Here is a 17,748-nt window from a genome sequence, read left to right on the forward strand (position 1 = left end):
AAGTGTCAAAGGTCTAGATTTCTGATTGTCTAGATAGACAAAAGTATACTCCTATTTTCACACTTTTCTACGGTCAGAGCATACATTCGCGCTAAATAGAATAGAAAAGTAAAAGGTCTGGATTTCTGATTGTCTATATAGACAAGAGCATACTCTCCTACTTTCACACAGATTATAATTAAACAGAGCAGATAACAGAGCAAATAACAGATCGGATAACAGGAATTCAAATTCCCACAAAAATGCTTGCGCTAATCGCAGAGCTATCGTGTTGAAACTGAAACTGAAACAGAAAAAGAACAGAAATAAAAACGAAACAGAAACAGAAAAGAAGTTGTTGCGCAGAAATATAGAGCCGCTATTCTGGAACCTGCAAAAAAAAGATTTTTTTTTTCTGCAGTCGCGCTATTCTAGAACCTGCGTCTCACAACTCACAAAAACCTAAAAAAAAATTTAGTTCTTAGGGACGTGGGTCCCACCGGGCATGCCAAAATGAAGAGGGGAAAACAGATTTGAAGGTCAAATGATCAAAACATAACGAAATAAATATGTAGAATGCTAAAATATCATTAAAAGACCATTTCACCTTGCTATTTTACCTTCTCCTTCGGATTGAGCTTGATGAAGTGAAGGCGCCCCTTGATAATGCTCCACTTGATGTGCTCCTTTGATTGCTGGATGTGGATGACTCTCCAATGTTGTCCACAAATGGAATGGATTTGAAAAATGATAAGAATGAGATGATCAAGTTGCCAAGATAATTTCCTAGGCTCAAAAGGGCAGCATAAACTTACTGGATTTCAAGATGTTTTGAATGAAGGGATGAAGCCCTATTTTATAGGAAGAGGAGAGGAAAACGAATGGCTAGGATGAATTTGAGATGAAGGGTTAAGATTTACTTGTGAGCTCACACAAGGTCCAAGAGAGGGTGTGGAGACCAAGAAATATGCCTTAAAGGCATTTCGTATCTCCACACTCCACAAGATGCATTGGAGGAATTAAAAATTCTTCAAAAAAGGATATCATGGGGATTGGAGGAATAAAAAAGAATTAAAAATTCCTTGGGTGAGGGGATGCCTAGAGGAATGTGTGATTTCGAAAATCTTACATTCACCTAGGAAAAGAACATTTAAAGCTAGTGGCTGGATGAAAAGGACAAAGAGTTGACTCTGTGGCTAATCATGATGATTAACCATTAACAACTCATTAGGAGGGGGATTAGAGGAAATGTTAGGTGGGATTAATATTTGTAGGAGAATTTGACTAGGAGAGAGAATGAGTGGAGGAATAAAAAATTAGAAGAATAATGTTAAGTGAGTTTAGGAAGTTTCTAGAAGAATGAATTAAGAAAATGATTTGTAGGAATCATGTAGGTTAACTAATTAATTGAAATTAATTAGCTAAGAGGAAGATTTGTGAGGATTTGATTTTTTTAGAAGAATAAAGAAAGGGATTGATTTATCAATCATATGCTATAGTGACAATATTAATTATATTTAATTAATATTAAGAGGAATTTGAATTAACATAATTAATTAATTAATTATGCGAAGAATAATTAAAATAATTATTTTTAAGTGTCTACACAAGTCTTGAAACTTTTGCCAAGCATCCTTGATTAGAGTACATTTATCAATATGAAAAATGAGATCCTTTGATACATACTTTCTTAAGGTACCAATTCCCATGATATTTTTAGTGAGCCAATCCAAGTGACCAACAAGATCAACCTTAGGATCAACGGGAGCAACAATAGTTCCATCAATGTAATGAGTTAGTCCTTTTTTCCATAATTTTACTCCATGCATCAATTTTCCAAGTAGCATAATTATGAGGAGTTAAGAGAGGAAACTTAGAAGAACCCATATAAGCAAAAAAGAAGGAACACAAGAGCACAAAAGCACAAGAGACACCCCCCCCCAAATGATGATTTTGACACTTTATATGTAGTGTGTGTACAATAAGCCGCTTGCAAACAATGGCAAGGTGGACTTCTGCTTTTGTTTTACAACTACCCCAATAGGCTGAGACCTACAAAGCAAAAGACCAACAAGATAGATCTATGCAATACAAGTGCCAAACTAGCCAAAAAAGGACCATATGCTGAAAGTACAATTTCTACCCAAAATTGCTGCAAACTGATAGCATATTATGCGAGTAGACAAATAATTATGCACTTTGAAAAAAAATGACACCTGAAAATGAATTCGTATGAGCCCAAACAGAGTCCTGAAAGTTGCAAAAAATGAGGATTGAACAGGTACAATCACCAAAAACTGAGATTTCTGAAAACTATGTCCATCAAAATCAGAAAATAATGCCATCACAAGAAAGTACACCAAATTCTATCCCATTTCAAAAAATATTGCACCAAAAAAGGAGCAAAAATGAGCAAGATACGACCATTTGAAGTTGAATTGCAAAATCAAAAGGCTCAATGGAGGGGGCCTCCAATTTTTTTTTAGATGACGACGTCAGCAAGTCGTGAGCCTAAATTTGACGACCATCTAGTCATCGCAAAAAAATCACCTCCTTGTCTGTGTGGCGTCTGATTGTACAGACGGATGATGTGGCAAGAGTTGATTCATTTTTGAATGCTGACGTGGCATGGGTTGCTGACTGGTTTGTTGATGTGGCAGGGTGACCCATGTGGTGGCCGCATGGAGGGATGACTGGACGGTTTGCGGGAGGGAACAGGTGCCACCGAAAAGTGGAGGGAGTCGGTGGTGCGGGAAGGACACAGCAGCGGCAGTGGCAGAACACACTAGCGGGATCGACTGACAGGACACGACAGTGACATAACACACCGGCAGGATCGACGAGAATCGGTTGACAGGACACACCGACGGGAGCAGAACACACCGGTTGGATCGGCAATGGGGAGAATACGGGGCCCGACAAGGAGGTATGACGTGGGTGGCAAACCCGAAAAAAACCTGTAGTTGGTATGGGGGCCACGGGGGTTTTTTTTTTCTTCAAAATGATATTTTTTAATTTATTTTTTTTAAAATTTTGAAATCCGTACTGTACTACCCAAACTGGACAAAAGTTTTCCTCCAAGCCCGAAATCTGACTTTCACCAAAATAGGCCGAAGTTATACTCAAAATTCATGGAAACGACCAACCAGACACAATGGCAAGGTCGGATCTGGTCTAGGATGCCTCCAAAAGATGTTGCTCCTTAGATCTGCCTCTTGACGTCACAATAATGCCTCTCAAGGACAAATCAATAACGCTCTAATGGCTTTGATACCATGTGATATTTTGCCAAGATCAAGAGCTCAATGAAATGTAAAAAATAGAGAGACAAACTATAGGACAAGAATAAACTGTATTCTCATCAATAGATAAAAATGATTGTTACATACAATGTAGATGAGCCTGCTTATATAGGCAAGGCTATATGGATATGTGAGCAAACAAACATGACAAGTGGCTCAATAAGAAACAAGGGTAGGTAGGAAATAGGTGTGGTAGGTAGGAGAAACAATTAAATATTCCACATGAGGTGGATCACCCACCGAAGGTGGAATTATCACTCCACAATAAGTGGATATGATAAAGTAGTAACAAGATCAACACCATAGAAGGTGGAAATTCTCCTACACACACAATCCCAATGTGGTACAAACACCCAAGTGTCTCATACCCAAACTACTATGAAATGCATCTCATAAGTAAACTTAAGTAAGGTGTAATAATATCCATGATGAATAATTATTTACACCAACAAATGCTACAACTCATTTGTGCAAAGACACACTATCAATATCAGATTGTGGTGATAGCTTGTTCAACATTGTTGCTTCTTTGGCAAACAATAAATTTGACAGTCAATCTCTTAGACTGTACATGGCTCAATCATTTTGCAATGCAATGATCTATGGAGACAAAATAGCAATTGCTTGCATAGAAACATGTATCAAATCTGACAAGATCATTAGTTGTGGTGTTGCAAGCTGGGAAACATTCATTGCAAAAGTTGGAGAGCCATATGAATGAAGCGGATTTGAAGGGGCCGATTTTTGCTTTGAATGGTTATCTTACATTTTGCAAGTAGATCAAAACCTGGTCAACAACCACTAACATGTATATTAAGGAATATTGCAAATGTCCAAGACCAATCAAAGTATAAAATATCAAGTGTCACAAAGTTAATGATATGCATATGCACTACATACCACATGATGTAGAAGTCATAATGCCAAGTAACAGTAACACTGAACAATCAAACGAAATGACATTTCTTAAAGGAAAACAAAAAATTAGTGTCCACATAATGCAACACCTTAAACATGCAATTTATTTATAATTATGAAATCATTTACTAAAACACAATGAGTTATATCCGTTAAGCTCTTGTCCATTAATTTAAGACCATGGTAAGTAGATTTCGTGCTTGGAAAAACAATCTTAACTGCAAACAACAAACTTGAGTACAATAACTTGCAAATACAGACAGCTGAAAAATATGAAAAACAAACACTTAAAGCTCTATCGTTTATTAGATTTAAACTTAATTACACTCAAATTATGTTCTTTTGTATTCTATATTTTTTCTACTACTAAGCTATATACCCAAGATCTCTTATAGACTAAGAATCTTTTGTGTTTTACACACATCCAACTTAGGCAGAGTGCCAACTTTAGTTGATTAGGCTTTAACAAAATATCTAAATAAAATAGAAGACTGTGTTTTATTTGAGAAACAAAAATAGCTTATCTTCATGGATTTAGAAGCCCTTTAAAGTCTAAACATCAAAAAAGACAAAAAAAACAAAAAAACTTGAAGACTCCAGTGTCAACTAAAAATACAAGAAAAAAAGAGAAAAACTAACACTCGTGTAGGATGGAACCATTAAAATAAAAATTGATTTCTTGTGCCCAGCTATAGGAGAACACCGCTTGTTGTTCCACATTTAAGATCTTTAATTCTATTGCACAAAGCACAAACATGAAATCCCTACCTATGGATATTGTTATGCTTGCAATAAAGGGCCATCAAATCCTGCTACATACTACAAATGTTTAACATACCCAATTCACCTAAATTACTAGCTTCATTAACATGCAACAGTGCAATCAAAATAATCATTCCTCTCCAGATGGTAGTTGGCATGATACTTTGAAACCACAAAGGAACTTTAGCACATTGGATTTGACAAAATTGTTGTCTGACGGGGTCAAAAACCTGAAGTTGCTACACTGGCCAATCTGATCAATTGTCCAAGCTAATTTGATCAATTGTCAATAGTGAATAATTATATACTGCACAATTTTGTGCACATGCTTTGGTCTAGAAAGCATATAAACCATCTAAGTGAATATGCATATGCTTTGGTCTAGCAAGCATATAAACCATCTAAATGAATATGCATATGCTTTGGTCTAGCAAGCATATAAACCATCTAAATGAATATGTTATTGGCTTAAAGGTCTGCTGGAGTCCCCATGTGTGTGTCTAGAAAAGAAATACATTGGTCTAATTACCAAAAAAATGATTGTGAAGTGAATTTTTTAGAGCTATAAAGTAGAAAATAAAAATATAAACTAATATTGATCTCTCAAAATGGTGGTTGTAGAACTATCTCAGGAGGACTATGTTTATTATCAGTTATGTTGTGTGATTATTGTGTGAATCTATGATACATAGAGATATGCATTTTATTAGACTAAACTTTTTACATGACATAAATTTATTCTTAAATCATGTGCATAGCATTATAAACTACAAATTCTAGAGAGTTATTTGAACGGTTTTCATACTATTTCATGTCTATTAGAAAAATTATTTACTCCTCCAAGAGACTCATCATTTATTTCGTTTGATCATATTTTCATTTCAATTCTTTGTTCTCTCAGATTGTTGTTATAGATTGAGAGTGTCAATTCATATCTTGACTTGTGATTGGGATCTTTGTGTTGATCTACATTGATGACTTTTTGAAAAGAATTTATCTCTATGATGGTGTCATATTAAGAGGAATATTGTGTTGTATCAATATTGGTATCCATCTTAGGATATACATGCTTCTTCAAATTTCTAGGGACCACCAATCACAACGTGTTTCCTTTATTTTAGGAATAAAATTGACCACAAAGAAATTTTTGGGCAAAATTTTTGTTGCTACTTCCTTCCAATTCACATCTATTCAACCTCGAATTGTCTCATGTCAACTTTGTCCGAAAGATTCACCTCGTAATTGTTGTGTGTCTCAAGGCAATTTAGATGTGCTTCCTACATGAGGAAAATAAGAAAATGTTCGGTTCTACATGCATACGTCTACACAAATTTTCAACTTGGAATATTAGTACATTTGAGGAATTTGATCAAGGCATACTAACCTGTACTTGGCACGTATATTCCATTACATGATTTGTTAATGTAGATTTACTTCCTTTTTATTTGTTCCCAAGTTCTATGATACTGAAATAACACTAAAATGCATTATCGTGATGCTTTCTACAACCCTTTGCCAACTATCTACTTCTTACATACACTACATAATACTACATATATTCTCTTATGCGCTACATACATTACATATCATGTTTGCAACCACACCAACCTCGCTAGTGAGAATAAATTGCAAAAATTAAATGACATATAAATGTCCCAAAAATCATGCAAACCTATGAAAAAGTCAAAACATAACTTTTAAATTTTAACTTTTGAGCCAATTTATAAATGTGTTCTTTTATCCTGTAATTATTATGTAGCAATATTATCTATAGCCCCTATGATACCAAAGTGTCTACCAAAGTGTCAAAATTAGTTACAGCCCCTATGATACCAGAGTGTCAGGCTAGACAGCCATGGATGGATGTGGTTGTGTTCCTATCCTTTAGTATAAACTATTTTAGTAAATGGAAATAATGAAAAAAATGATATAGGTGGAAGTTGAGTCTAGAACCATTAGATATATGCAATTAATTCTCAGCATAGCGATGTAGTGACTTATTCAAACCATTTTGTTTCTTATGGTTTTAATTTCTTGTTCGTGTGGTCTTCTTGATTTTTGATATTTCCATTACAGTTAATGTATCCAGAAATTTATTATTACCTTTCGGATTTTATACTTGCAGGGAAAGTGATACTGCAATTTTAATGGCTGTGGTGGTGATAAATCTGATAGTGTATACATTCTGAACAAGGAAAAGCTATGATACCAGCTTTCTAGAACCCATTCTCTTTGCCAGATTCTTCTTGCATATTAATTCAGGTACCTTTTTTCTCTCTATTTGGGGCAAGTGCATTTACAAAGCAGTTTGCATGCCTCAACTTTGCTGTCACACTTTGCATACATGCCAGAGAGCTTAGGAATCCAATAGCTGTAAAATGAGCATTTGCATTCTTAACTAGAACACGTATGATGCAAACAACTAATGCTTAGCAGACTAAAGGCAATACAAAAAAAGGAAGAAAAGGAACAATCATTGTGATTGTGATTGCAACTAGATAACAAAGGATAGTCCTCTTAATAGAGGATAGTCAAGATTATTGAGGACAGTAAACCATACATGGACGGTAACAATATGAATACGTAAGAATCTTGATTCTTTGACAAGCTGGTTGTGACTGCCACCCTTAAACAGCACACACTAACGTTCGTTTGACTTCCGACGTGATATTTTCGTCTTCCGTTTCCCATTCCGTTTCCCGTTGCATTCCTCTGACTTTCGACAGTCACGGTCACTACAACTTCTGCCCAGTCCAGCTGTCACACTCGTTAATAATAAAACTGACTGTTAAATTTGAATTTGAATTTCAAGTCTGCATCTCCCGCCCAAGCCACTATAAGCAGCAAGAGGAGGATTTATCGCGCTCAAGATATTCCTTCGGGGTTCAACTTTATAAAATCTTCACTCCCGAGCCGCTTCACTTGCCTAAACAGAAAGCTACTTTGATGTCTTTTTTCCTCTGCAGCCTGGCTTTAGATGGAAGCATACAAATAAAGATAGCAATCATTTGAGATTGCGTTTCCAACAATCAAACAAAGATAGCCTTGGACAAAACATGGACAGGAGGAAAAGCTGAGATCTTTATACGGAGTGCTGCTCAACAAAACTTATAATTGCCTGTTTTAAATACGATCTCACTTGACTTTGTTACGAATTCCTCTACAAAAGCAAAGATCAATTTCATTGCTAAGATCAAACGTGAAATGCTTATTTAATTTTTCTCTCACGTGTTTGCAGTTTGTCACCAAAATTACACACGCTTTGAAGAATGAAAAACGTAGATTGGAAACAAAGATTACATTTGGAATTGTAAAATTTTCAGACTGATTTAGGTCCTCACGCCACTGTGCGACTGAAATTTTGTATCGGTCCCATTGAACGACTTACAATATTCAAAGCGTGTGTAATTTTGGTGAAAAATTAATGGCCTCTCTATAAATATGGCCTGCTTTGCTGGGTTATACTTATACCATCTTCATCTGCTCACAAAATATTTGGAAGTTAAATCACCAAGACAAGATCCTCTTCAAGAGCTCGACAGCGTAAATCAGTTAAGTTGGTATTTGCTGACAATACCAATCAAACCCATGCACCTGCTAGGGAATCCATAAAAGTGGCGATATAGGAAAATGGGTCAATGCTTGTTTGTTCCGAGTGGTCAATGCTTGCTTGTTCCAACTTTTTACTAGCAAAAAATATTCTTTAAAAGATTGGTCAATGCTTGCTTGTTGCTATAATAACACAAGCAATAAGCAATAGAAGAAAGTAGTTAGACTTAATACATAAATATATTTTTCAGATACTAATGTAGGGCACAAGAGCCAAGGCATGCCTCACCTATTATTACAATGCATAGAGAATAGAAAACCATTGACTAGACTTGAAAGGAAAATTTCAAAATCTAAAGAAACTCAATATTTACAATACATTTCTAGAGTTGAAACCTTTGCAAGAGTATCGCCAACATGAGATCTAAAGTAATTCTAGCATTATAATAATACTACCAAACTTGTGAAATAAACCATACAATACCCAATCCCCAAGCACATTAATAAATAAGAAAATTGAACTCACAAATCATAGTTGGTTTACTAAGACCATGGGTCAAAACAATGACCCATAATGACACTATAATTGGCCCAATTTCTAATGCCCAAGGGTGTCATGGTCTTCGTTTGGTATTTTTTGACATGTTATAGGAGGGGAGGGTTATGTTAGAAAAACCTGAAATTTATTAGAGAGAGAAGATGAATGAGAAAGAAGTCAGATTGGAGTATGTACCTACAAAGGAAAAGATTGCAGATGTCTTTACTAAGTCGTTGCCTGTAGATACTTTTGAGTTTCTTAGAGAGAAGTTAGGGGTTATTACCCCTCCTGATAAGAAATAAGATGCATGGATTTGCATCAATATAGTGAGCTTCACAATGATATCTTGTGATCTGGATTGATGGGGTGGCTGCTTCTCAGAGGGAGTAGTCAGTGTTGTGGTTCAGGATGTTCAGATTTATGGTTCGGGTATGCAAATTTGTGCACCTTTGTCATTGATGTCAAAGGGGGAGAGAGAGAGCATGTGAAAAACCCTGAAGCATTTTGGGGTAGAGATTCAGAGTTACAGAATTTCGAGTTGTTTGTGTAAGGGGGAGTTGATCCTTTGCATTGATTATTTTTCACATTTATATGTTGCCATCAATGCCAAAGGGGGAGATTGCTAGATATTGGCTGATATGCTGTCATTGATGTCAACATATATGTGGACATTGTTGGATGAGTTTCTCTTTGTGTATTTCAGTGTTGCGGTCAGATTGTGTATGTTGGTTTAGTTTGCATATTGTAGATGAGCTGATGCAGATTAATGGTTTTTATGATATGTATCTTGAATTTATTTAGTAGAAGTTTCAGAGGTCCACATGTGATGATTTGATCAAGTTATGAGGTCCGATTTTGAGGTTGGTTATTCTGTTGTTCGGTATTGGTAGACTTTGATAACTTCATGTGTGCTTCTCCAGAATTACAATATCCTTAGTTTCAGATGTATGGGATGTGTTCTGGACATTGATGTGTATCCTTAGTTTGATTGGTTCATGATTTGGAAATCCACAAGCAAATCTTTCAGGTTGATAGTTTTGTGAGTGTTCTTGAGGTTCGATATAATGATGATGATGGTTCTAGTAATGTGAGTTGTTGTGGTGCAATTCATGCTGCTTATGGATATTCTTGGATTGTGTGTTATGTGTATTGGTGGTCTGCATTGATTGATGTGCAAGTTATTGAAGTTTTTTCATGTTCAATGATGTTTTTCATGTTATGTGACATTCATGTTGGTGTAGCATGTTGTGGATGATTGAAGTGTAATTCTTGGAGGTATTTCATATTTGTGGTTGTTGCTTAGGTCCAAACTATGTCTTAACCAACATTATTTTGGTCTGCATGAATTGTTGTAGCGTGTGATTATATTTTTTTAATATGTAATGTGTGGTGAGCCAACCTTGAAATAGAGGTCGATGTCTTGTATAAATATATGTAATAATCATTGTGAGAGGTATATGCAAGTGAATGTGAATGTGTGTGATTGAATATGTGTGAACAAGTGTTTGATCCTTTGGTAGTGTGAAGAAGTGTGTTGCAGAGAAGATCAAACAGTGAACTTAATCGAAATTGTACTTAGGCATATGGAGATGCTATTTCATTAGTTCATGTTTCTCCAGATGTAATCTGAATGCTTTTGTATGTCAGTGAGACTTCTGCAAGGGTTGTAGCCCTCTAAGTTTTGTAATTTGAGTAGTGAACTCTAGGTAGTGTGACTGAATGCATGTGCATTCCCCATTGTAATATTTCACTTACTCCTAACCAGGTATTATCTCATTGTGAGTGTGTTCCCACCGTGGTTTTTCCCTTAACTAGGTTTTCCACATCAAAAATCTTGGTGTTGTGTGTGTTATTGATGTGGTGTTGTTTCATGCTTTAATTGTTCATTATCATATCTATTTTGTGGTTTAAGTTGCAGAAGTTTTTGAGCAAACTAATTCACCCACCTCTCAATTTGTTGCTTATTGCCAACATACTGAAGGATTGCCTAGATTCTAGTTCTACTTCTTGTACTTGACAAATTGGAGTCTCAAATGCAAGCTTCCCCATGGCCCACCAATCTACGATACACTCTTACAAAGAAGATTCGGGAAGCCACATGAGTTGAAATTTGAAAGAAGGATTTTATGAAAAAGATAAATTGTAAAACGATAAATGAAATAAAACAAGTACATATCTATGACTCCAAGAGATTTGTGCATGTCAAGATGACAAGATTGCATTATGAGTTCAAATAAAAGCTACAAAAGAATGGTTTCTACAACAATGCAAGTGTATCTCAAGACTAGAATAGATGTGAAGTACAAACTAGGTAGTTAGTTTATATAGATTTGAATACAAGATGGAGGTGGCCAATCCAACTAATAGGGTGTGACCACCAAGTAGTTTAAAAATAGAAAATGATATACCCTTTATAGAATGCTCCACCTTTTAAGGAAGGGGACACCTTTACATTATATCCTAAATATTAATTAATTAAACTTTATAAAATCAAGAAAGCTTAATAAAAGTGTAGGAAAACCTAGGACTAAGAGAAATAAATATCCCACCATGAAGATACAAATAAAAGCCCTTACACATTCAATGAGTTGAACTAGTCTAAGTTTTTGTTGTATTAAAATGAATAGCTTTGGTTTTAATAAAATTTAGATGGGTAGAATTTCAACTATGATACAAGAATTTTAATTCTACTTATTTTTCTACTATACCATTAAAAAAATTGTACTAATTACCATCCTTGAAACAATTCATCATAAATTACATGGATTTTATATAATTTTCTATTTAATTCTGAATTTAATTATGAAAAAGATATGTAACTCTAAGAACGTTTTACTACATGTTTCAAAAATTATCAACATTTCTATTGAACCTATTAATCCAATTGCTAATTATACTTTTAATGAAAAATTTGGATGATACAATCTCCTAGTAAGAGATGGTGGTAAGTTCTTAAGAGTATATTTTTTAATATGAGAATTTTAGATAGAAGAATCTCCTAAAGATAAAAGGTGATATATTTACATGCATTGGAAACAATATTTAACTCCCTCAAAATATATTCTTTAACTCACAAATATATACACATATGATAATGTGATTGTTTTGGTAGTTTTAAAATTTGATATTGTGTATTTTATAATGGAATTTTGACTCTATCATCAAGGTAAATTTGAGATGGACAACATTTCTTACAAATATTTATTCTACTAATAATATTGTCAAACATGAAATATTTTAAATATAAGTAAGCAATTCCCTTGTCTAAATCAACTTTCTTGTGACATTTTAAATTAGTGAAACTCCTAAAAATAAAGGATGATATCTTCTAATGCAATTTTTTTACAGCATCATGTGAGAGCCTAGTTGGTTTAGATTGTTTGACTATATTCACTCAAAAATATTTAGATTTTAATTTTGATGTATGTGGTTTAATTTTTTTATGTACTGAATGATTCTTAAGGTAAGATTATATTTTGACAAAAATAAAAATTATTATCAAATCATGTTGTTGTTCAAACATTTATATCATACTTTTCTTCAAATTTTCTATTTTAAAAACACCTTTTATAAAATTTCAAGTATAATTATGTCAATTTCCACCCTTAAAACATGCATTCTCACATGTGAAGGTACACATTTAATTATATAATTTTATAACATTCATCTTAATCACAACAAAATTTCATTTTAAATGAAATGTTTTCATATAGCCTATAATTTTAAGAGAGAATTTAATTTTATTATTGTCAATACATTCTACAATAAGTAGGGTGTAAGTGTGCTAACAAAAAATCTTACCTTTCATCTTAAATTTAGCAACTATTTACACATCAAAATATTAATATTTAATTAAAACATAACATTTCTAAAATAACAATACATAAAATTTACATTTCCCATACATATTATAGTTCACCACATGGCTCTTGTTCTCTTTTGACATTTACAGAGAATTGTAAGTCCCATCTGGTGAGCAAACCCATACTCTCCCTCGGCATTGTCTAGCAATTCCATAAACAGAAAATGATTAAGATACTTTGTGGGTATGATATACCTACATCGATCACTGCCAACATACACTGCATAGGGAGGCCACCACACGATCTGTTCACCAACTCATCTCTTGAGCTGAAACGTCTTTTTCTCTTTGAAGAAAAAGGGCATACCCGTCTACTTTAATGGAATAGGCAAGCCTACAGAGGACTCTGATTATTTGCTTCGAAATAAGGACTTGAGGATTTTCCTTGCTCCTTGCCATTGCAAAATTGTTAACCAAACTAAATGGAACTGATTTATAAACCAAGGTGAACAACCCAGATAAGAGAAGGTTAGAGATGAGTTAGAAATATTTTTGAGTGAAGGGAAGAACATGTGGTCGGGCTACAGATCTCAGCTTTTCTTCCTGTCCGCGTTTTGTCGAAGACTATCTTTATTTGACCGCTGGAGACCGCAATCTAAAATTATTTATGAACCTCGTTGCTACCTTTATCTGTATGCCTCCATCTAAAGCCAGGATGTAGAGAAAAAAAGGCAGCAAAGCAGCTTTTTATTTCGGCAAGTGAAGCGGGTCGGGAATGAAGATTTCATAAAGTTGAACCCAGAAAGAATATCTTGAACGCGATAAATCCTCCACTTGCTGCTTTTAGTGGCGTGGGCGGGAGATGCAGATTTGAAATTGAAATTCAAACTTAACTGTCTATTTTATTATTAAAGAGTGTGACCGCTGGATTGGACAGAAGTTGTCGTGACCGTGACTGCTGAAAGTCAGAGTAGTGCAACAGAAAACAGAACGGGAAACGGAAGATGAAAAAGCCACGTAAACGTTAGTGTGTGATCTTTAAGCCATCCCGGTTGTGACATCCGAACAAGCAGACCATTTGGAGGAAGACAAATTCCAATAAAAGCCTTCAATGTCCTCTCTGTTTGAATCTAAAGGTGATAAGAGACAAATAATGGTAGTTATAAATATTTATATCCGTAATCAATTCTGATTCATAACTCTTCAATAGAAACCAATGCCAGAACATAACAGGTAAATTGAGTGCATACATTCAGAAAGAAAAATATACGAGCTGAATTAACCAAACACAATGCTTAAAAAGAGCTTCGATATAATTTTTTGTCATTCATGCTTTCAATGAGGGAAATACAACGACAATGCGCTAAACCTGCAGCCTTTTTTAACAATGTTCTGTAATCAAGCCAATGAGGTCTAGGAAATTTTAGACATCCAATTGCAATGTTCTGCTTACAATTTTATAGAATAAGCCAAAACAATGAAAAGCTTTAAGAAGATATTGGCTGGAATCATAGTGTGTGCTTCCATATGATCTATACACAATACTATGCCCTGGTTTCATTCCCTCATTTAGATCATCAAGAGAAACATCACCTTCCAAGGCTCGAACCATCTGGAAAACATGGCTACTTTCAGACCAGGCACTCAATACAATAGCATTGAAATACAAGCATGCTGCACACAAAATATAATTCAAAGCTTGACAAATTATAACCCACTAGATATAGATAACATACCTGTGCCATACGAGGGCGTCTTCTTGCAGAATATTGCAGAATATCGAACACGAGGCTGCACATGCAACCAGTCGCATCATCTCATTTGAGTTATAGTTCTGCGACTGTCGATCAACAAGTTCATCAACATTGCCATCTTCAAGTGCTCGAGTAAGGGTGGGTCAAGCCTGCACAATGATAAATCCTCATATCAGTTTTAAATCATGGATATTTGATAAATTGGCACAAGATTTTTGTCAGTAATGGTATCACATTATACATTATGATCACAGCTGTGCTACTAACCCAATCTACTAGATTATCTTCAGTAAATGATGGAGTTGTATCTATTGGCCTACGACTAGTAATCAACTCAAGGAGCATGACAGCAAATGAGAAAACATCCTATTTGTGTATCAATTTACACACTTGCAGCATATTCAGGAGCCAAATAGGTGCCCATACAAATGATAAGTCTCCTTGAATTAGAAAGAAAAGAGGTAGCAAATAGATTCAGATGAAATGAAGGCTAGTAGGGAAAGTGGGAAGCACAATGGACTATGCACTTGAAATGTCCTTACCCAAAAGTTCCCATTGCCCTTTAGGCGGGAGACTAATGTTTTCATATTATATTTGACAATTAATCTATGTTTTGGAAATAGTGCCAGCAAATTTATCATATGGTTCGCGATGATTTTTCCATTAAACTGATTTCTTTCTTTATTTTTTATTTTTTCTGACTGGTCCTTTGTATTTTTGCCAGCAGTTTTTTAATTAAAAATTAAAAACAACAAAATTTATACTTGTCTTTCTTGGGAAACGTGGCATTATGCCATACTTTAGTGTGTCTCGTCCTTGCTTACACAGTTGGCATACATGCCCGGCTCATGCAGAGGAGGTAGTCTTAAAACATTAAACGTGCCTTGTCTGTTCTTCCACATTTTGCATGCATGTTTAACAAAGATATATCAATGTCAACATCCTGGGCTGATCTAGCTTCGGTTCGAAAATGGATGGAACAGTTCGGAATGCGGGGGCAAGTATATCCAAATGGGTGCACTCAAGCCCTATAATGGCACTGCAAATTCTCTTTCTCATTGTAAAATGTGATGCCCTTATTTTTTATCTCATGGTAATATGCTATTATCGCTAACTTCTGCATTTACCCATCGTTTTCTCTTTCTGTTACAGTATTTTGTTAATTGTCTTTCTTACTCCCGGCTTCTGCTTCATGAATTTATCCCCATACAATTGTCTATTAATACAAGCTATAGGGTACCTAATGCAGTTCAACTCACAGGTTATTAAAATTAGTTAGTTGCAGCAGTTTTTTAATTCATTTATCAATTCCAGCAAAACACAATTTATTAATGATAAAAGATTTAGGCTTTATTGAAATTGTCTGGAGCTAATTCCAAATCTAGTGACCAATTCAGCAATGCCTCTTCCAGTTTCTATGATACTCTGTTGTGCTTGTGTTCTTCCTCTTGCTCTGTTTTCAATGGTTCTTGACTGCAGACATGCCTCTTACGCAACTTCGCTGCCCACGCAAGTCTGGTTTCACACTCTTCTCGCAACCATATACTCATTCCCCTACACATTAAGCTCTTTGACAGCCATTCAAAGGAGCAGTTCCTGTAGTATGCCCTACGTATGGCCTCAAACTATCACGCAAACAATGTTCTGCTTCCTTCACTTCAACTCGCCTTTCTTCTCTGCATACGCACACTTAGTATTTCCACGCCTCTCCTCACATCTGTGCAGTTTCTGAATTCCCTTTCTCTGTTTGTATTTCTGGCCAGCGCATCAAGAAGAAAAGCTTATTCTTAGCTCTTTCTACCTCCTATTCGCAGGCCTGCCAGTCTCTTCATCATGCCTATTCTCAAACTTTTTGATTTCATATTCTGCATTCTCTAAGACCATTCCACTTCCCGAAGTGGTGGTATTAGGTGAAGCCTTGTCTATGCTTGCACATTTTGGATACATGGAACTACTGTTTCTGGTTTTACTAGTGCTCAGAACAAGTGCACAGTTAGATCCCTATCTGGATTCTGAATAGCACATATCACCTCCACCACAGTTTTTATCAACAGGCTGCCTTATATTATTAACATTGGCAAAAGTTGTGGAGTTTGGCCTTACACCTCCCAGTGGAGTTTGGCCTTACACCTCCCAGTTGCATTTGCTTGAAATCTTTTTCAACATGCATTTTGATCTGATACACCTACAATTCATTGGAATGGAATTGGCAAATTCTATTCTGACTCCATCCTGCTCTTTCAGCTTTTACTAAGCAAATTAGCATAGCATGAAGCTCGATGATTGTTTTGTTTTCTTGATTATTGTTCTGGTTTTATTTTTGTGCGTTCAGTTTTCTTGATTATTCGTTCTCTGTTTTATTTCTATTTTAAATAACTAAACAAAACATACAAAGTATTACAGCCCATGCCATCAAAATTAGCTCACCTGCAGACAATCGAAACATTGATGGAATTGAGTTGGACAACTCTAAATTTTTTAGTGCAGGTTTATCTTTCATCTGTCATATACAAATTGTCCTAATAATGAAGGTTGTAGCATATTTCATTGTCTGACAAAGTTTAATGAGCAGGAGATAACTACATCGTGTTTAGCAATGGGTGCTCACAGATGTAAGGAATTTCACATGCGGTCTAGGCCTTGGTATAAGGTAGCTTTCGATGCTTGTGAATTAAGGAGTATTTTCTTAATTTGATTTATTAAAAATGTAATAATTTTTGGGTGTTGATTTACCTAATAGCTCAGAAAATTCATTTTTGTAGTTTATTTTCTTATGTAAATGTTTAGTCTATTAAAACAGAACAGCAGAGTAATAAACACTAAAACAGGGCATTAAATAATCCAATCCATGATACCATAATACCGCTACGATTTGTGGAATGATTTGTGGAATGAATAGTCATATGTTTATACTTTAATTTTTTTTAAGATTCTAAAATCTAATTGTTTCATTTCCATAATGCTGCTACGGTATGTTTATACTTTAATTTTTTTTAAGATTCTAAAATCTAATTGTTTCATTTCCATAATGCTGCTACGGTTTGTGGATAGATGATATGTTCAAGAGTTGCGCTCCATCAGTGATTGTGCATGATCCTTATTGAAAACTTGTACAACTAATATTGAATTCAAGTGATTACTTGT

At 35.0% G+C, this 17,748-nt stretch overlaps 1 pseudogene; it reads right to left on the reverse strand.

Annotated features, from left to right (window-relative positions):
* Positions 1–14,172: 14,172 nt before the first annotated feature.
* On the reverse strand, positions 14,173–15,164 carry LOC131061053 (proline-rich receptor-like protein kinase PERK1; annotated as a pseudogene).
* Between the last annotated feature and the right edge of the window lie 2,584 nt (positions 15,165–17,748).

Source organism: Cryptomeria japonica, chromosome 9 (genome assembly GCF_030272615.1).
Source record: "Cryptomeria japonica chromosome 9, Sugi_1.0, whole genome shotgun sequence".
In the NCBI taxonomy this organism is placed as follows: Eukaryota; Viridiplantae; Streptophyta; class Pinopsida; order Cupressales; family Cupressaceae; genus Cryptomeria; species Cryptomeria japonica.